Below are 21,053 nucleotides of genomic sequence, written 5' to 3'. Positions count from 1 at the left end.
GCCCTAGAGCCTCAGTAAGGCTCTCGGGGATGCTTTGGAAGAAAGGCTTCTGGAAGCCTTTTATTTAGTTTTAATAGGCTCTTTATTTGGGACAAATCCCATCTTTGGTATTACTCCATTAGCAGGTTAGTGAGTGGTATCTTCCAGAAAGATTAACCATTTCTAGGCCTTACTGCTAAAGCAGAGTTTTCTCCAGACTGTGGGTCATGTATTTCCCTTGCAAAACAATAGAAAATAGACCAAACAGTCCTGCCTTGTATTTTTACGGTGTGCTTCTGAATTGGGAACCTTCTAACAAATCTCAGATCACCTTCCCCTGCAAGATCTGTCCTGCTTATGAGCGTGGAGAAACTGCTGAAGAAGTGTCATCTTTAGAAAGTCCCAGTGACATGTCTGTGTCTGAGGAAAGCAAGATGCTCAGATGCTGGTGTATGGGAAGCTGTCTGACCTTGGGGCAGTTGTTGCAACACCAGCCTCTTCCAAGCAGTTGGTGAGATCATGGGGCAGATCCTTTCCTTGCTTCTCCACCTAGTGGAAAAGTGTGGAAGAAATTCTCTGCCGAAGAGCCTATGCATACTTAGAAGCATACCCATTTTGGAAACTGTGGCAGTGTGAGGTATAATCAGAGGGGGAACAGGAATTCTCAAATGCAGGCCTCTGATGAACATTGCTGCTTCTTCTGTCACCGGACAAGATCCTCTACCTCCGTTTTCCCGTCTGTGCAAGGTGTCTAACAACACTGACCTATCTCCTGATATGGTTGAGAATTAATTAGCTAGCATTTCTAAAGTGAATTGGAATGGAAATGTTACTTATTATTGATGCTATCAATCTGTATTAGTCATTAGAATGTGTTCAGAGCATTATATTAAAATATAACCTTTTTGGGACTAAATTACCTTCAGGCTTTTCCATTGTTAATGAATCTGATTATATATTTAACATCCACATCCTGGCAATTTGCTGAAGATTTATTAGAGTAGATCCATCCACCACTATAAAACTGTAAAAGTAGGTGGAGTGAGTTGATGGCTGAAGCCCAGAGAAATGCCCATTTTCCCCAGCCTGCTGCACTCCTACTGGTGGGGCAGACCTCCGCAGAGCAACTGCCTTCTTCAGAGGCTCCTGTGAAAGAAGTAGTGTTTGCAGTTTGTAACAGTAAGTTTGCATAGGCTGAAGCTGGAGTTCAATATCGTCCATCTTTCATGGGGAATTTTGTTTTTTAATTAGTAGTCTCATGTCTTTAGGCCTTTTCAGAGATTTAATCACTTCCCTTTGGAGTTTTTTCTTCCATAAAAAGATGCTGCTACCTGTGTTCTTACAGCACACTTAGTTTTCAGCTCTTCAATATATAGGACTGGAGAGCACACCACAATCAAAGCAGTGTCTACAAGCAAGAGATGCAAGAGAAATTTGTGCAAATGCAAACAAGAGTCTTAATTTCTTCACTCTCCTCTCTATATGCCTGGCAGGTCGACAGGATTTTTTTTTCCTGGGAGAGATCTACAGCTGGGAATACTCAGCCAAGAAAATGGGAAAGGCCTGGCCATGTGTTCCAGGAGACAACTGGTGTTGTCTGCAGTATGGTTAGCTTCCTGTATTGTGTCGGGATTTCGCCATCAGGAGTATAATCAAGCTGATTTGGTGACTTGTGGGAAATAGAGGCTTGTTCATAGAAATTGCTGCAATGTAGGTTTGTGGGTCATTTTTTTGTTGCTGAGTTTTCGGTTGAGTATTTGGGCACTGAAATATACTGGATGAAAGAAATATTTGAATTCAGAACGTCAGCACTTTGCTTACTTTGGGCTGAGGTCCCCTTATTGGTTTTATTTACCACTTTTTCTTCCATGGTGAGCGGAAGAGTGCTTTGCAGGAGCTGCTATGGAGGAGGGGAGGTCAAGATCTACCTAAGGAAAAATAAACAGTGTATCTCAGCTGGTTCTATTGCTTAAGGGTTTACGGGGTGATAGGCTCCATTTTAACAGGATAGGTTTAAAAGCATCCCAGAAAGTGGGATCGTCTGTTTGCACCTCTGAAGGGCAAACACCAGCACTTTTTTTTTTCTGTCCACACTTAAGCATTCCAGTGATCTTGCTCTGAAGCACAAGTATCTTGTACTCCCTGTGGAGCTCTGTGTTAGGATTTATGTCAGCAAGTCTTGCCGGTATGTATTAATGATTTTACATGTTACGGTAGATATTTAGCTTTTTAACTAGGTAGATTAGTGGTTTGGATAATAATTTGTAAATTTGTATTCTGGAAAGTTAATTTCTAAGGGGAGGCTTGTCAGAGAAGTACTGGCAGACCCGTCACTAAAGTAGTCAATAGTGACACTAAAATAAGTTTAATTTGTGACAATATTTTGCATTTCTAAAATGATTTTTATCTGAGGATCATAAGGCCTTACATAAACATGAATCAGTTAAGCCTCATAACTTCCTGGTGATTATACACATTTTATATGTGGGTGACTGTGGAAGATGAATTATGAATATCAGACAATGAGTCAGAGAAAAACTTAAGAACAAAATCCTGTATTTGTGATTTGGCTTGTCTGAACAACTGAACTGTATTTCTGCTTGTTACATTAACACTGAAGAGATCAGGGTATGACCATGGATTTTCCTAGTGACTTTCTGGTCCAGCAGCTTTACAGGTGTGGGGAAACACCAAGTCTACGGAGCACAGAGTTGGATGTGAAACTAACAGTGTCCTGGTAATGGGCTGGAAAACAAACAAACAAAAAAGTAGATTTACCTGAGGTGCTTCCTGAAAGCAGAATGAGCTTTGAACATGCATTTTCAATAGGCCTTGAGGGACTTGGTCCAGCACTGACTATTTTAGAAGAATCTAGCTCACTCTCAGCAATTCACAAAGCTCTTTCGGGCAGTGGCACAAATTGGCAACGCTTTGCTGTGCTGCCATGAGTTAATACCTAGAAAAACACAGTTGCCTTCCTGTTTGTGCAGCAAGCTGTGGTCTCTAAGCAAGCAGACAATGATTTTTTTCTTTTCCCTAGACGGGGAGAATGAGCGCTCCATTTTTCTTTACTCTCTCCCGGTTATTTCTGCCGATGAACTTCCTCCAAAGCGCTCTCTTTCTTTTGGAGTTTAGTGACTGAGTCATTCTGAGCAGAGATGTGAAGCCAGAGTTCAAACTCTGTGGTCTAATGCCTGCAGGCAGGGAAGGGAACATCACACAGATTTCATGGATCTCACAAACTATTTGCAGCATCAGGACAAAATGTCACTGGAAACCTGTATTTCTTTCTAAAGAATTTGAGATTCAGTTAATAAATTCTGAAACATATGAGACATCTGTGAGTTTAACATCCTGTGGATGTTAACACTGACTTCAGAAGAAGCAGCAGACAGCCACATGGTTGCTATAGTACAGATTTAAAACTTCTCCAGTTACATTAAATGAAAACCTATTCAGGTGCAGAAGAGGCAGAAGTATTCCCTAAGGCAAGATGGAGAGGAGTTACTGGCTGTGGAGGAGGAGGGGCATTTTGTAAGCAGAGTCTTATCAGCACTGCCATGTAAAAGTGGGTGCAATTAGTAAAGAATGTAGAGGAGATGCTGCTGTCTTTATGTAGAGGGATCCCTAGAAATTACTATGAAATTACTACTACTGTGGTGGTAAAAATGTGAAGTGTAGAATTAAATCTGTCTCGAGACTGAGATACCGGAAGACAGTATCAAAAATTGTGGGGAGATAGCTGAGTGAATCTGAGCATCCCAGAGGGTGTTCCCTCTGGTGGAGCTGTAATGGTTGTCAGGGGTCATTTCTTTGGACAATGAGAAAGGGGGGAAGAAAAAAATAATAATAACAAACTGTCGTGCTTCATACATGCATTTCCTTCTTGGTTTTAGGCCAAGGTGGTCTCCAGCCCTTTGAAGTCACATTTCAAGTCACTGAGCTCATCTTCTAGCATCTGTGTGCTACTACTCCTAACAGCTCTGTCATAGCTGGGATTTGGCTCGGTAGGTCGGTCTTTGATTTTTGTCATTTGGGGCAGGCACTCCTCAGCACCCAAGAAGTTCTCTCATTCTTTATGAAGGGATGGGAATCCAGAATGCATCCCATGAAACATCTTGCTGTCTGTGGCAGGAGTTGCAGCAGCAAGCCTATATTTGCAAGAAATGCAAGTTTTGCCTCGTTGGCAGAGTTTATTGAAGATTTCTTTAACATAACTAGTCATAAATGATCTGAATCTCCGTGACTCAGACCACACAGTCTCTTAATGTTTAGGCAATAAAAATGGGGTTTGTTCATTTGTATACAGATGGTTTCTTAAATAAGAGTTGATATTTTAAAACGGTGACACCCTTATTTGCCATAGACAACGCTGAGCATCAGTGGTTGTCCAGGAAGAGAACTCAGGACTTGTGAAAACCATTCCTTTGCTTTATCCACGAGGCCTCCTGGTCTCCTCTGTATTCTAAGGACTTAACTGTATTTAAGATACAGACTGGGTGTCTGCAAACCTCACGCATCATTCCCATATGCTCTTTTTATTTTTCCATTCCGTATTCTGAAAATGAGCCTTTTACTGAGTCATTTGAGAAGCTGATTCCTTGCCTAACTGAATTCTAAGCCTTTAACCATCCCCTATTGGTAACTCTCAGCCTGCAGCTGGATGGTGAGGTCAGTCTCCTGGGTGAGAGTGGCTGTCTTCTCTGTTCCTTGACACATTCTTTGCATTTCTGCACCTTTCGTATGGTGCTTCTCAGCTCCTCTTCCTTCAGTTACATTTCCTCGTCCTGTTGGGCCCCATCCAGCAGAAGTTCCACCTGGAAGTAAGGGGTTCAAGCGATGAGGTTCCCAAAACAAACTTTTTCCATTATGATGGTCCCCAAAAGCTTGAGTATCTTGTTCAACACTTTCTTTCTTCTCAGCAGGAAATCATCTGAGTTATCCAGCCTGGATTTAAGTGAAGAGAATCTGGGCTGGAACTGCCCCTTTATGCTGACAATGTGGTCCCGCTTTAAAGAAGTGAACCAAGCAGCTTTGTTTCAGCTGTTAAATGTTAATGAATAGTGAAAGCTTGTATTCCCATGCTCAGAACCTCTCCACCTCTCTGTGCTGTTTTTAGAATTGGGAAGTCCAGGTCTCGAATTTCTAAGGTGTTCTCTTTCCAGTCCCTGGAGTTAGCAGCTAAGACTCAGCTTTCAGGGCTTTCTCCATTTACTAGCTTTTCTGGCATTGATTTGGAAAGCAATCAGTCAGGCCCATTGCCCTGTTAATAATTAACAAGCAAGTCACTAGCTTTCAGTGTCTTTACTCAAGTGAACATGGCTGCTCTTTTTTTTCCTGGTGCTTATCTTCCCTGCCCAGACATGCCAAGGTTCTCAGTGTCTGTAATTGCCTCTGTTTAATTCCGCAGAACAGGGCAACCTCGGAGTATTTTCCTCACCTTATTGTACAATTTCCACCTGCCTCAGAAATGCAGCTGCGAAACTTCTGGACATTCCTCTGAATTGCCAGAATATGTGTGGCTTAGAAACAACTGTTTCCAGGCAATGTATGTAGGGGGTCTCAGAGTGTTCATACTCAGTCACACTCAACAGAATGCTGGAGTCAGTATGTTGTCTAAATAAAATGGGATAGGCTGAGATGCCCCTCAGTTCTTTGGCGTGCAGGAATCACAGCAGTTTGCAGGCAGAGGAAAAGGTATGACAGAACTGAATCTGTTTAAAAAAATGCTACTGTGATTGTAGAAATTAAAGCTTCCCTGCACTGAAAGAAACAAATGCTGCTCGTAAACAGGAAGCTAATTGAAAGGACATTTTTTGCTTCCTTCGCTTTCCTCTTTTCCATCCTGCAGTTGCAGATGTTAAAGGTGCACAGACCAAAACCAAAATCTTGTATCTTGTAAAGGTAAGTATCATAATTGAGTTCCATGGGATTCAATGTATCACCATGTGAATTGGGGTTTCTGGATGGGACTAAGGCTCACATCTGAATTACAGAGATCCTCCAGTTGTTGGTCTTCAAAACCTTTTCCTTGATGAAACCCAAATATGCCTTTGTGCTCTCTTGCAGCAGGAAACACACTAGTCTCAGTAACAATGGAAAAAATATATATATTAGTAATCTTGTGGCTGTTGACTTTAAGAATAAGGTCAGGGGCTGTGTCTGGCCCACTTTAACCTCCATCCATAATTTGAAATTTAAGGATGGAATTGTCTGAAGGAGTGATGAATACTGTATAATTATTATAGAAGTTAGGAAATGCAGATTTTAGGTTCTTGCAAAGAGCAGAATGCTCCGCTTCCATGGCTGTTACAATAGATACCTTCATTATGTTGTGACAAAAACATATGTGCAAATTGATGATATATGCTGCTAATATTAGACAGCTACAACAGTCTCCTTCCATTTTCCTTTCTAGTCCTAATTGGATAAGTGATCAGTTAGTAGGATTTTTGCCTGACTAAGGAATAGTAAAGAGCAAGTGAGATTTATTACAAAGCTTAAGGTGTACTCCATTTGCATTATATTAACTGTAGTGTCTGATTAAAAGTCAGATTTGGGAGCATGTGTAAGAGAGAACGTTATATGCATGAGGAAATGGGTTGCTGTAGAAACTCTAACTCTGCAGCTATATCTACACCAAAGGCATGCTGAGTCATAACTGCCATCAATTTATTTAGCTCAGTTTGGCAGGAGTAAACAGTACCTTGTTATGTCCAGTTCTGTTCTTCTCCCCCAGGTCAGTGGAGTCAAGCGGCAGCTCTGATAACTTCTTACTGTTCACCAACCCTGGAGGGATTATGCTGGATTCAATCTCTGGTATCTAAAATAAGAAAGACAGGCATAATGATAAAAGAGCTACAGTTGTGCAGAAAGGCTAATCACTGCTTAAGATACTCTCTGATTTAGCTTCCTAGCCCCACGGCCATGACACTGGCATACTGGTGCTTGTGGACATTTGTCTATCTTTGCAAAGGGAAAGTTCTCAGAGGGGGGTGCAGGAGTGTTAAAAGTAGACATTCGTACCCACTACCTCTCTTTTTTTCTCGTGGACAAGATCACTCACTGCCCAGGATGCATATCTCTGTCATCTGAACGTGGAAGACATGCATTCAGTAATAGTGTTGGAATTCAAACAGCATGACTAACTGCCTTTTCACAGCAGTTTTGTTTGCTGTTCACTGCCCTTCAAGTTCAATATATATTAGGTGGAAACTTACCTTCCTCTTCCCCTTTGCATCTCTGTTTCCATGGTTGATCCTGGGGAAAAAAAAATGGTTACTGGAGACAATGGAGCCTCAAAAATAATGGTGCCAGTTTGTCTAGTTAAAGGTCAGGTATTGGTCATGTATTTCCTAATTCTTTGGGTTTCTGTCACAACATGAGAAGATTATTTGATATCCCATCTCTAGTCATGGCACTGGGAGCACCTCTCAGACTAACATTCCCTTGAAACTCCCAAGGTGGTCTGTGAAGTGATGACCCGAGTTCTGTCATTGCTGAATAAAGATTTCTGTTCAGCCTGCCACAGCTTGTGCTGAAGGCACCGTGTGGCTTTGCCTGAGGATTGCTCTACAGTGCTAGACACCCGCCAGACTGTTAGAATTCATTTGGAACAATGCGGTGGATGAAATGTGGGCATACACTGTGCAAAGTGTGCAAAACTAACAGGAGTCGCCAGGGCTGGGGAGAGAAAGCCTCCTGTTTTATAAACTCATTCACATTTCACGACTGGAAAACAGGGAGACAAACAAACAAAACACAACAAGGTATGAGGTGAGCCCGGTTGTTCATGGCCCAGGGGAACATGCTTACACATGCATGGTGTGAACCCTGAATATTCGTCTGTAGAAGGCACTTGAAGCAGTTCAGGTAAATGTCACTTCGTGATTCTGGCTTATGGTGTTATTTAACATTTCCTTTGGGGTTACCGTCATACAAATAGCTACCAATGACAAGACGTGCTATCCACCAGCAAGCCTGTAGGATGATAACAGCACTTTTCTTTTATTTGCTGGGTGCACCATCCCCTAGAGACAGAAGCATGTTACAGAGGACAGGCAGCACATAATAGCCTCATTTAGGCTTATGTGAAAATTCTTGCATGGCTGTCAGCAATCAAGAGAGGGTGAAGTGGCAGCATGATGCATAATAACAGCAAAAAAGAATGTCTGAAAGGACTGAATTGAATTCATCCATACTTGTATCAGTTGGCAGTCGGTTTGGATGCCATAGAAATAATAATGCAGGACTTTTCTTGTAATGTATTTGCTCTCTTCACATGTGATTTTTCAGACCAACATGCTGACAGGCTTCTTTAGATCTTTCTTGTACTGCTTCCACCAGTTGTGACAGGTAGTGTAAGTACCATGACACCAGCTTCAGGAAGGTGTACCAAGTCCTTAGGATGCTGGCCTGCATCTCGAGAGGCTGGGATGTAATTCTCTGCCATGTCCTTCCTGTGTAACCCTGGGCAAGTCTCTTAGAGAGGTTTCAGTTGCCTAAACATAGTGCATTTTAGGTGTGTTTGGGTATCACCAGCCGCCGCTCCAGCAGGGCACGGGTCTCCTCTAAGCCCTGTGTCATATCTTTTTGCCCCTTGAGGATGTCCCAGATACCCAAGGGCAATTTAAAATGCTAGATGCCAAAGTTTTGGTAACTGAACAGCATCCTTCCCTCTTTCAGTGCTGTACTGGTAAAATCAGGGTAACAGCATTAGCCAGCATTGGGAAGGGTTGAAGATAAACTAGGGAGACAGAGCTGCTGCTCAGTACAAAAGCATTGATGGCAGTTTAAATACAAAGGCATTGACGATTGCTTACCCTGTGGAAGCTGGAGGTAGACATGAAAGAAGACCCTCTTTTCTGCCTCTCACTGCCATCAGCTAAAATCAATATTATTGTGCAGAATATGTGAGAGAGGCTCTTGAAGAGGAGTCTCGCTGAAGTGGTGCACTGTAGCCTCCAACATAAATCTGTCTTAACTGACTAAAGTTAGCAGTTCAGTCCCGTCTGAATAAACTACTAAGCAAGTAAAAAAAATGCGTTACTTTACCTGCATTATTTCTTGGTTTAGAGGCTGCTCCTTTTATTTTTTTCTTTTTTTAATTGCTCTAAGGGAATCCTTGGATCAGGATTGAACACAGTCCTTGGAAAAGAAGAGAAGCTGCATTTGCAACAGTATGTTGGCATAGACAGTTTTTTGCACACTGAGTCAGTCTCCTTGGTGTTACGCTGGTGCTGCTCTACCAGTTTAGCATAGGCTGAGATGGAGTTGCACATGCAGGAAGTAGAAATAAAATCTGAGCCCATCTATTCGATAGCTTGAAATCTGAAAAATGGTCTAGTTTTTCCTAGACCATTTCCTATTCACCTCTCAACTGCAGAGCCCCGAGTTGAGCTGATGACAATCCTTGTAGGCAGCAAGTTTTTCTGGTTGATAGAAACCTGACATTTGTCTGGGTAGCAGAAGGCCACTGACTGCCAGGAGGGGATTATTTAGCTTGTCATTAAGCCAGGACTGCACTCATGCTTCCATCTGTGCAAGCATGTTTCTGCAGCAGTGCTTGGTATTGCCTTTAGTGAACAAAGTGAACAGTGTGCCTCTTCTGGTGCTGGAGGGGCAGAATTTTCAAGGACAGAGCTAGATCGTCTTTCAGCATGGAAGAGAAGCATACACAGGCTGTTACCTGGATGAAGAGAGCATTACGCTGACAGGCTTAATCCTTTCCACAAAAGAATGATGGGGAAAGACTGGGGACCAGAACTGATGACATTTACTTGCCGACGTTGTGCTGACAATATTGATTGTACCACATAATGTTCACCCTACCTGCACCTCCTCCTTAAAGAGGACCCAAAGCACCCTGGATTTCTGGAGCAAGCCTGCCACTGCTTCATTCAGGGGATCCTCCTTCCTCTCCAGCCACCCTGCTACATGGAAAGGAGCAGGGAGAAAAAGACATGACCAGCCCAGACACAGAGAATATCCCAGTAGCACTGCGTAAGAAAGCAGATTTCTTCTTGTTAACCTGGCTAAAGAGAGGAAGAAATCCTCTGTGGGTGTAAGAAAAAGAAGCAAGTGAATGCTGACGTGGGAACAGCATTAATGCACTCTCTGGAGTCTTGGGACTCGTGGGGGGCCCTTGCCATGGAAAGCACAAATGCCCTGAGTAAGGGATTCTGCAGGATTGTCAAAGGAAAGGATGTTGCGGAGAGATTATATTTTTACCTTTTAGGCTCGTACGTTTATACACTGACAGGGGAGAATGTGGTTTATAGACTGGTATAACCAAGTGCAAACCAAATGTATCTTGGCACAGTCAAATGTCTCTTTCAAAAACCTGCTCAGTGGCAAGAAGGGAAATAGCTGCTAAGTGTAAAAAGAAGGAGCGAAGGACCTGTGATTCATGCTCTGATCATGTTCTGTCAGTATGTCTGTGCAGTGGAGTCGTATGAATAACTAGTGGAGATTGATAATATGCTTAAATACTGTTCCTGCTGCTAAGCATTAGCATGGCTGCTTGACAGCACAGCAGAGAGGCCAGACACGTTCACCAGGAAAGGCTAGGCAAGCTGCAGCGAGCTGCAGGACTCTGGCTCTTCCAGCAATGTGTGAGCAGCAGAATCAAAAATGAATTTAATCCTTTGGCTAACGTGCCTTTTGGGTAGCTTTCCTACAGCTTAGTGTTACTCGAAACAAGCTATGGCTTGAGTTTTTGGGGTTTTGTTCCTTTTCAGACTATCTGTAAGGATTATATTTTAAACCAAGGCCAGTGGCAACATGTTGAAGAGTCATGAAACTGCCTTGCTAGTCTTTGTACGTTAAAATGCCCAACTGTTGCATCACTGTCAGGCATTTGCTCAGTGTTTTCAATTAATTGTTACTGAAAAGGACTTCTGAGATGCACATTTCTGTGTGGCAGAGCCAGTGTCTGGCTGCAGTACTCCTGTAAGGCAACAGAGCCATGGTAATTTGCACCAGCAAAGTACTTTTCCCAATGCTGCTGTATGTTAAAAGCCATGGAAGTTTGATGTGATCCATACATGCAGAGGGCTTGGCCTTGTGTCTAACCTTGCTAAGAGCATGTTCCAGCTTAGCCAGGGGCGCTGCACATACTGTGGCCAGCATAACACGCCAGCTCAGGGGAGCTTCTGCCTCTTCACGTTTGCCTCCCTTGGGCTGGAGGAGGCTCGGTGATTTGCCCAGGTCATAGCTGGCAGCCTTGGGGAACGTGCGCTGCTCTTCCAGGATGGAGAAAATGCCCATGGGCTGAGGGGATGGGAAAAAAAGCATCAGGGTATCAATAGAGTCGTGCCACTGGTCCATTTTCTGCACCATGTTTTATCCTTTCACCCTGGGCCTGGTCATGTTCTTCTGGAGCTTGCCAGAATTCAGACCCATGAGGGAAGCAACTTTGTCAGCCACTGTTGGAGGGAAGAAAATCACCCTTCCCCTTAATGCATACTCAGGAAAGTGGTTACAGGCTGTGCTTTCAGGGACAGGCAGGCTCTCCAGCCCCACTGGGGACAGACTGGGAAGGACAGAAGTCTCAGCTCTGTCCCTTCACACACACACCATTCAGCAGAGCTTGCTGGATGGAGAGGAGGCAAGCATACACACCTCAGACAAGGTGTTACAGCAACTGCTCTGTATCTGGGCTCCCATATGCTCCGAGAGGTATGCGCCTCTTTGCTCCACCATGGCTCCAAGAAACACCTGCAAAGCAGGGCTCTTCAACAAAGAAGGATCAAGTCCTTAGCTAACAGCTCAACCATCTGGCTAGGCCTGCTGCCCTGTGGCAGCTGTGAATGCCAGCTCTGACTCTCAATAGCACATCTGTTCATTTAAACAACAACAGCAAAAAATCAGTGTGTTGTTTAAGGTCATTTTATATTCCCTGGAAACAGAGTCTGGCTTTAGCAGCTTCTCCAGTCCTAACAAACTGGCTGAGCTCGTAGCACGCTGGCTTTGTCCTGGTGTGTAAGCTCTCAGCCTACCTTCTTGGTGTCCACCTCTGCCTGCTCCTCTCTTGGCTCCTGCTTGAACTTCGTAGCGCTGAAGTGCATGAAACCCCTAGCCAGCTTGTAAACACAGATCTTCTCTTCTGGACCGAAGCCCAGTACATCAAAGGCCACCTGGCAGAAGGGGCATAGAGCCACGCAAGGGGATTCTTAATCTGCACCATAAACTGGAATCCGGCCCATAATGCTAGACATCTAAAATAATTTTCCAGCCCATTGAAATTTGACCAGCCAGGTCCCTTCAGACTAACATGGGACAGAGTAGCTTAAAGTTGCTGTGAGCCAGCATTCTGCTCGGCTCTCCTGTACTGATTTATGCTAGCTAAGGACCGTGTGCTTTGACTGCAGTTGTTCTAAGTGCCTCTGCGATACCACAAGCAAAATGCAACGTATTGCCTAGGGTATCAGCTCGTTCCACTCTTCACCACGCTTTTTAAAATCAGCAGGACGTGAGCAGCAGCATCCCCTCGCAGCGACTGTCCCACATCTCAGCTGGCACAGGTAAGGAGGAGGCGTTAGCTCTGCTGGCAGCACTGTGCCTTGCTCCCACTGCGTGCCCAGGGACGGGGGAGCGCACGACTTGGAGTATGCCGGAGAATCTTGCAGACAATGTGCTACTCGCGAGCCATGATTTGGGGCTGCCTGTCTTAGTGGCTATAAAAATCGTAGCTGCTTTGTACAAAAGGCTTGTTTGCAATGTACAAATCCTGGAAGCTGTAAAATACCAACAGCTGCTAGAAAGGGCACTGTAAGTTCAGCAGCTGGAGACTGTTTGATCTTTCTGTAGCTCAAGTCCTGCTTATAATAATAGTCTCAGGAGCCAGCAGATATTCCCAATAAGCTCTTTTCGGTATCAGATACTCTTCAAAATGATATTAAAAAGGAAAATGTGTGTCAAAACCAGACAAAGGGTCAAGTCTTCCTTTACAAAAGCTGCTCCTAGAGATTACATATGCATGTGAGATGGACAGGTTCTAACCCATGGTCCTTGCCTCAGTTTTCAGATCTGTCAGTTTTCAGGCTTCAAACAAACACTATAGCCAGCTTGTTTGAAATCCTGCAAACCCCAGGCCATTGAATGTTAACCAGAAACTCCTACGTCAAGCTTGTTTGCTCTGGAGCAAATGTTTTACATTCAGGCTTCAACTTAGAGAGAACTGAACAAATCTTTACATTATTGCTAGCTGCTCTTCCTGTAGTTCATTGATCCTCAGGTTGAAGAAGCTGAATTTTATTATTAGGAGGACCTCAGGCTGGGGGCAGCGTTGTGTTTGCTGCATCAATTTCATCGATGTTTCTGCAGGCTAACATTATTGAGAAGTGGCTCTTCCCATTGCCGAGGTTGTCTGCTGTGATCCCACCTTGATGCATCGCGGATTGGGAACGGGCACAGGAAGCAGTTTCTGCAGCAGGAGACAGACCAAGAGGTTATTATACCAAATGCCCTAATCAGGGCACAACATGAGCTTTTTGGCTGCAGACTGAGGGTTCTTCTAGGTTTCAATTCCTGAGCACATTTTGAGTGTATCACTTTAGAAAAAAAAGCCATTTTGGGGATGAGTTGCTCAGGCTACCGAGATTCTGACATAGCAGCTGCATCAGTGTAAGTGGGATTGAACACCCAAACCTTTTCAACATTTATTGAAAAACTTGTCCTGGCTGTCTTTTCTGTCCTGAGGAGATGTAAGCAATTGACATGAGGCAGCTCAACCCTTCAGTTTGAAAAGGATTGGTTTTACTTCAGTGGCAGCCCTGCCAGAACAAGAGGGACCTCGCTGCGCATTGATCAAGATACAGGAAGACAGCTTTGTTTCCTCACCCTGGCCTGCCTAAGGAGAAGTCACTTGCAATCCTCTTCTTCCTGGACATGAAGCAACAACCCCTCCACTGCACTGAACCTGTTTCAATCCCTAGCCAAGTACATGGTTCCTGTGAGTAGGTTTCTTATTCTGGAAACAGAGGATTGAGCAGGGAAGGCTGCATTAAAGGGAGTGAATCACTTGAACACAAAGTGCCATTTTCAATAAATTCAGGTTTATTCTTGGAGATAATCTGGTAGAAGAGGTGATAACCTCTCTCCTCTGCTTCCTGGGAAATGACACGTCTTCTCTAGATCTGAAACATGGGGAGAAATCATCCAGGTGCAGGTGGCAGCCAGAGGTTGAAAAATTGCAGCCCCATGTCAGTGGGACTGTACGTTTTGATACCAGTGAAACCAGCAGTTCAGCAGTGTCCTTTGGAAGTCCTGTAAGTGCAGCATAGCTCATAATATCCTTCACTGATGCTCTCCGAGAACGCTTTTAAGCTTCACAACAGTTCCCTTTGGGATAAGTTTTAGTACAGCTATTTTGGCAGCTCGTGATGTGGAGGCAAAAAGATGCCGTTGCTTTTCCAGCTGTGTCAGTGCTGGGTTCAGGAACAGGTCTCTGGACTGACTCATCCCACTGCTAAGCATCCTCTGAATTGCCAGTGCAAGGTTTGGAGATTGATCTGTGAAACGCCTCCCTGTACTGCCCTTTCTTTCTGAGAAGAGCTCTGGAAAAGATGTTTTGTGTGCTGTAAACTCTCTGCCAATACCTCCCGTCAGGCCCTAACATGGTTAGTTTGACTTCTGGTATTGACAAAAAGCACACTTCCCCAGACCTCGGGGTAGCGATTCATTCGGCTGTACCAAATAACCAGACCTCGCCGGCTGTCCTAGCTGGGCATTTTCATCTTTGCCTCTCGGCTGAAGTTGTCTGTCCGCATAGGTCTGTAGGTGAAAGGGATCGTGTGAGTTCTTCAGACAAATTTGGGTTGGATCGAACCACCTTCACTGTTAATTGTAGCTAGTCCAGGTGACTTCAAGAAGCACTGATGCAATCCCTGCCAGCAGAGCTCCAGCGAGCGTGCAGAAGGGCCCTGAGCCAGTGCTGCTGCTTGCACAGTGAGGGTCTGTCCATGCCCTCGCTCTCCTGGCCAGGCTGGAAGGAGGGGCAAGCTGCCAGAAAACAACCTGAAACCTGCCTTGGCCCACGGTCCAGAGAGGCAAACCCAACATATGGTCTCTTGGTGTGATGCAAATCTGGGATGAGTTGAAAGTAGGAGGGATGCAGACAATCCCACATTAAAGAATAACCGGTCCATATGTTTCCTCTCTCCTTTTTCTGCATGCTAAAGGGCTTTAGTCAGGAAGCATAATGAGGTCTTTTTACCTTGCGAGCTGGGATTTGAGGTTCTCAATTTAGTCTTAGGTGCACGTGTGCAAACAAAGAACAATACACCTTCCCTGGACTGTTATTTTTAGGATCTTGATTGCAAGACAATTATAATGTTGTGCTGATGAATGTGAGTAACGGTTGCAATGTAATTGTAGAAGGAAAAGTGCACAGCTTTGGGGGGAAGCATTGTGCCTTTTACGTGTTCACACAGAGCCTCAGAGTCAACTAAAGAAAGAAGAAATAAATTTGTCATCACCTAAAGCACGTAGCTCCACTGTGGAAGCAGGGCCAGATTTTGGGTTCATCTACAGCAGTGCAGATTCCTCGAGTTAACAGAATTAGTTTCAGATTTTCTCAGGCCTGATGTAATCAGAACAGGGTCCATTCAACCCCAGAAAAATCCAATGCAAAACAAATATAAAGAATTCTGTGGTTACTCAGAGCTCTCAGTGCTAGCCCTAGCCAGCTTGCTTGTGCTACCAAAGTGAATTTGGATAAATTTGCCCTACATGAGAAAATAAAAGATGAGTCTGTTAATCAAGATTGCAATATCTGTAGGAAAACAGAAAGTAGCTGAGAGGTTCTGTGCGTTCATCAGGGAGAGACAGCAGTGCCTGTAGGGGCAAATTTGCAAGTCAGTGAGAGGAAATTTAATCTTTTCAAAGATCAGATCTATAAAAAACCTCTTTCTTCTTGGATTCTGTATTAGAGCTTGAAGAAATCCTCCTTCTCTGCAGCATATGGCAGAAGTATGTAGCACACAAACAGAGAAACGAGACTTCAGTTGAAAACGCCAGTGTTTTCCATTTTCACTGTCAATTTCAAATTTAAAAATAATAATCTGGAAAAAAATGAAAGCATTTTGAGTCTGCAGAAGTAAACAGTGAAAGGGCATTGATTTGGGATTGATCAAAACAATTTTTTTCTTTTGACATATAAGAACATAAAGTCAAGATAAAATCCACTGAAACACTTGGTTCAAGGAAATGTAAGATCTTAGAAAACACACACAAACTGCAATGCTTTAGGAAGCTCTTGAAACTAATTTTTGTTTTTATTATTCTGATAGGGAACATCTTTGTATGATCTGCCAGTGGCCTAACAGTGACATCCAGAGATCTGGTACTTGCAAAATGGGAGAATTGTTGTTCCTCTTAGTCTTAGCATTACCACAGGCCTCGAGAACAGGTTGACTTGGATGATTTGATTTTCCAGTGATCCCTATAGAAGGAAGCAGATAAAAGTCAGCGTCAGCAGGATGCTAAACACTGAAGCCTTTAGGCTTTGAGCACAGCTACTCCTCACCATCCAAAGCAACCCAGTAAGTACATTTGCTGTCAGTCAGCTCCCGCAGAAAGCTGCTGTGCTGCTGGGAGGAACTCTGCAGGCTGCGCTCCTCCATCCATCCGGCACCTCTGCCTTCCCATCTGCAGCCTGTTTGCCAGCGCTGCTGACAGCAGCAGAGCACAAGATGACCTTCTCATTTCCTTCGTCTTGCCAGCTCCAAATTCTCCACTAGGCAAAGTGAGTATGGAAAACAAACATCATGTTGGCACAAAAATAAAACAAATAAAAGGGCAGATTGTGCAGCAGCAAGGGGAAGAATTCAAGAGGCAAGAAATGCGGCAAGTAAGAGGCAGGAATTGCTTGAAAGGGGGTTGATGCACCCTAGCCCTGCTGTGGATCTTGGCAGGTGTCAAGGTCACCTTCAAGACCTTCTCAGGTTCATCCCTACTAAAGGCTTTCCACAAAGGTCCAGCCTTGTGGATTTGGGGCAGGCAGGAGTCTGGTTGATCTCCCCGGTTCCAAGAAGCAACACCAAATGCAAGGTACAATGCAATTTTCAGTGCTTGGTGCTTCACCCTTCCAGAAAAGGTTTTTTGGGACATGCCAGGAGCGAGATGTCCACAAGGGAATGGCAGGGCAAGGCTGGGATCAGCAGGCAGAAAGCCTGGAAAGAAGAGTGAGCTTCATTGCTTGCAGGAAGAGGAAGGTTATTCCAGGGATAGAGGGCAGCATAAGACAGGCTAGGAATGCGAGTGCGGTCGGGACAGCCTTGGGGGAGAAGTTGTGGAGGAGGAAACAGGCGCAGAGGTACAAGCTGGGACACGACAGTCCAGAGCTCTGGTGGTAAGGAAGCTGGAAGGAGAAATTGGAAGCCGCTGAAGGAATCCCACAAGGCTAGAATAACAGGATTTTTGCTGCAAGGCCAAATGTAGTTGCTGTTGATGTTTTTAAGTTCTGAATTGTGTTACTGACCCCCCACAGCAGAGTCGGAGAGGAGAGGAGAGGAGAGGAGAGGAGAGGAGAGAGAGGAGAGGAGAGGAGAGGAGAGGAGAGAGAGGAGAGGAGAGGAGAGGAGAGGAGAGGAGAGGAGAGGAGAGGAGGAAAAAAGAGAAAAGAGACAAGAAGATAGAGAAAAGAAAAGAAAAGAAAAGAAAAGAAAAGAAAAGAAAAGAAAAGAAAAGAAAAGAAAAGAAAAGAAAAGAAAAGAAAAGAAAAGAAAAGAAAAGAAAAGAAAAGAAAAGAAAAAAGAAAAGAAACCAATGCTCTCAGCCATGGAAGCCGCAATGCCTGTGCGTGCTGAAGCAGCCATTAGCACGGAGGGCTTCTATTTGCTCCCAACCAACGTACTTCATTGCTATTATGAAAAAAGGCCAGGTTTCCTCCCTGCTTATTGATGCATATGCCTCTCTTATTATTTGGACAACTTGCTCTTCACAACGTTTTACCCAGATAAAACACTTTTCACTACGGTTTGTTTTTGCAGGTGGCAGGAAATAAACTGCCGGGAAATCCCGCCTGGCCGAGGATCCCCGAGGCTGCTCTACAGCTCCGGGCTCTCCAGAATCACCATGTCTCTGCAATCACTGTGATTAATCCTCCCACTGCTATTTATTTCAGTTTCCAGACCACCTGCAAGTCCCCAGAGCTCTGTGTGAGGGTAGATCCATGGCAGCCACAGATCAATATCACCCTCTGTTTTATGAATGAGAAAAAAGAAACGCAGGGAATTCATCTGAAGGCAGAGCAGAGCAGAGCAGAGAACTCAAACGTCCTGGTGCTTTGCCGCTTGCTTTTAGCAAGTGACAGACAGGCAGAGAGAAGGGACTTGGACATGAGCTGGAAGATTTAAGTCACACACACACACAAATTACGGCAGCACAGACTGGCCACGTGCTGCTTTGCCGTTCCTCTCTGCCCTTCCCCACGCAGACATGCTCCTGTGGGTGTGGGGCTGGCACAGGCTGTCCGGGGAGCTGGCCTTGTTCAGGAGGGTCACGTTGGCCCTGCCATCCATTTGGTGAGCTTCAGCATATTCATCTGCTGGGCCTGATCCACCCTGCTGGACATCCATCCGTCTGCTGGCCATTCCTCACCACGGTGTGCAGTGCTGGGGAGCAGGATGGAGCAGGGGAGTTCGCGGACGTGGGTCGTGTCCCAGGGCTCTGCATTTTTGGGGACCTGTCCCACGTCGGGAGCAGGCTGTCCCACGCTCCAGGAAGCCTTCCTTCACAAAGCTCGCGAACCAGCTTTAACGTTGTCAAGGCAACAGCCAAACTGCTGACGCTGAGCTGTCTTCGGCACTGTCCGGCTACCTACAGACGTGCCTCCTGGGGACCTCCGGGACCTGCTCAACGTGTTGCTCTGTGCAGAGACAAAGCTGATCTTGTCACTGCTATTATTGCCTGTGTTGCATAGATTAAAGGGAACTCGGGCTGTGCTGTGGCTTGGTTTCGCTGTGTGGACACGCTGCTCAGGCCAAGAGCTCCTCTCCCTTCCACTGCTGCCAGCCCCAAGACGTGCTTTGTGCCAGCCTCGTGAGTCACGGCGTCTGCACAGGGGGGTAAGAAGGAGAAGCCCCCGCTGTGGGCTGATGGCTCTTTGCCATCAGGGTCTGGTTTTGGAGGCTGCAGCTTGGGCTGAAGTCAGGACAGCCTTGCACTGGCCGGGGATGATGCTAGCGCTGGCCGCTCTGGTGAGCTCATTTTCACTGCCATCCTCCAGAAGACTTGGGTGGTCTGAAAATGTATGTGTGTGTGTGCAGGGACTCCCAGGCAGCAGTGCTGCACCTCTGGAAACTGGTTTCAGGGATCAGCAAGGTCCTGGTGTAACGCTAACAATTGTGGTCTGCTAGTCTGGGATGAGTTTCACCTATAAACCAGGAAGGAGACACTTTCCTCTGTGCGTTTCCGCTTCTGATCAGGCAGAGATAAGGAACTATCATAGTTCAGCAATCATTTCCCCTTCCCACCTGTACTGTTAAATCTGTAGCCTTGCTGATTTTAGATGCCCAGATTTGCAGTACATATTTGGGACTTGATTCTGCAGCCCCTTCCCACCCAAGGCTCAGGACTACAGGCTGTCACTTCCCTGCCGTACACGGACTAGTGTCGTCTCTGAAACAGATCAATGAAATGTTAAACCAAACACCTACAGAAGATAAATGCCTGTGAATAAAAATAGCTCGTGTGCACATCAAACAGAGTTTTTTGGTGCAGAGCTTTATGAATTTGAAGTGGTTTGTGTCTCACCATCCTTCTACAGCTGGGGAAGTTGAGGCACAGCATGACTACAATTTAAATCTGCCAAGTTGTCCACCCATTGTCAGTCCAGTCTTTGGCAAAGGACCTACAAAAAAACTATTTTATTCTTCTCTTTCAGTCTGAAGTCAGGAGGAGTGACTGGTGCTTAGCTTCTCTGAAGGCAGCCCCCAGCTGTGTTGTTCAGGTACCCTGAGACAATCTATGTTTTTAAAAGCTTAGGCATAGATATTGTCCCAAAAGCCATGGGTCAGGGAAGTGGTAAGGCCATGCCAGTACCTGGAGGTGAGTTAAAAATTTAATTTTCCCCAAATCACATGGAGTTTAATAAACGTAGAGTTAAAATACCTGTGGGTTCAAGTCTGCCTGATATAAAACACAGTAAATATAAATCCAGACTGGCTTCATGTAGACCAGCAGGCACCGTGCTTTTGTCTTTTTGCCTCTGCTTGCAGTTTCTGCCCCATGGAGGTGTAAGGTCCTTCCTGATTCCACCGCACACCTCTTGCAGCAGTCACACACAGCACGTACCTGCTGGGCCAAACCCACGATCCTGGAGGACGTGTGTTTACAAGGGCTGGCCAGGCTCTTTCATAGCTGTCCAAAGGGCCTGAGCCAGCACTTAGGTTTTTGAAAAGACAACACATTCCTTATCCACAAGTTCAGCAGGCTGTAGTGCTGGGAGCCTGACTGGGAAAGCTTTGGTCCCTCGGGTGAGATCAGATAATGCCTTGTTTCTTGGGATTTCTCGTCTTTCCTTTCCTTACAGGGTGCCTTAGGAACTCAGCTGCTGGTGTATAAAGGTGAGAGGCTGCAATAGAAAGATCATCTCATGAAGGCTTTGTTCAAAGCCACGTCTCCAGCTGCACCCTTCTTGCCAAGGTGGACTGGCAGATTTCAGCGGTGAGAGGAGCTGAGCTTTGGCAAAGATCAGACCGAATCCTCGGAGGGAGCAGACAAGTTGGTGACCTAACTGGCTCGTAGCGGAATAAAAGTTTCATTTTAAAATCATTTCTAGTCCCCGTGTTTAAGATGAATAAATTCTGTGTTTGTTGTGAGCAAAGAGGATAAAGGCTATTGCTGAGTGACAGTCCTGCTTGTTTCAGTTGCTCAGTGAATTGTGAACTTCCCGAGAAGACAACTGCTTTTGTATCAGCTTTAAGCATTTATTCCTCTGCTGTACTTGGCTCTGCAGGAACGTCTGGGATGTGGTTGGTTACTCTGCAGTTATTGTCATCGTGAGCGTTGCAGGTGAATACGCTTGGGATAGGGTTTCCAAGCAGGAAGATTCAGAGAAGCAGTCCCTT

At 45.1% G+C, this 21,053-nt stretch overlaps 1 long non-coding RNA gene across 7 annotated transcripts in view; it reads left to right on the top strand.

The window, feature by feature from the left end:
• The window catches only part of LOC121078525, a 36,142-nt gene extending 15,388 nt beyond the window's left edge, over positions 1 to 20,754 (top strand). For 4 of the 7 annotated variants that reach the window (XR_005824617.1, XR_005824621.1, XR_005824618.1 and 1 more), the window contains 2 exons: positions 3,876 to 3,986; positions 6,719 to 15,124. This is a non-coding gene — a long non-coding RNA (uncharacterized LOC121078525). Of the gene's footprint in view, positions 1 to 3,875; positions 3,987 to 5,830; positions 5,884 to 6,718; positions 15,125 to 17,972; positions 19,050 to 19,867; positions 19,934 to 20,515 lie in introns of those variants that run through there. The other 3 variants (XR_005824620.1, XR_005824622.1, XR_005824619.1) reach the window with 3 other exon arrangements.
• The last annotated feature ends 299 nt before the right edge of the window (positions 20,755 to 21,053 follow it).

This window comes from Cygnus olor, chromosome 15 (genome assembly GCF_009769625.2).
Source record: "Cygnus olor isolate bCygOlo1 chromosome 15, bCygOlo1.pri.v2, whole genome shotgun sequence".
Classification (NCBI taxonomy): domain Eukaryota; kingdom Metazoa; phylum Chordata; class Aves; order Anseriformes; family Anatidae; genus Cygnus; species Cygnus olor.
This window is presented reverse-complemented; position numbering and strand designations above follow the sequence as displayed.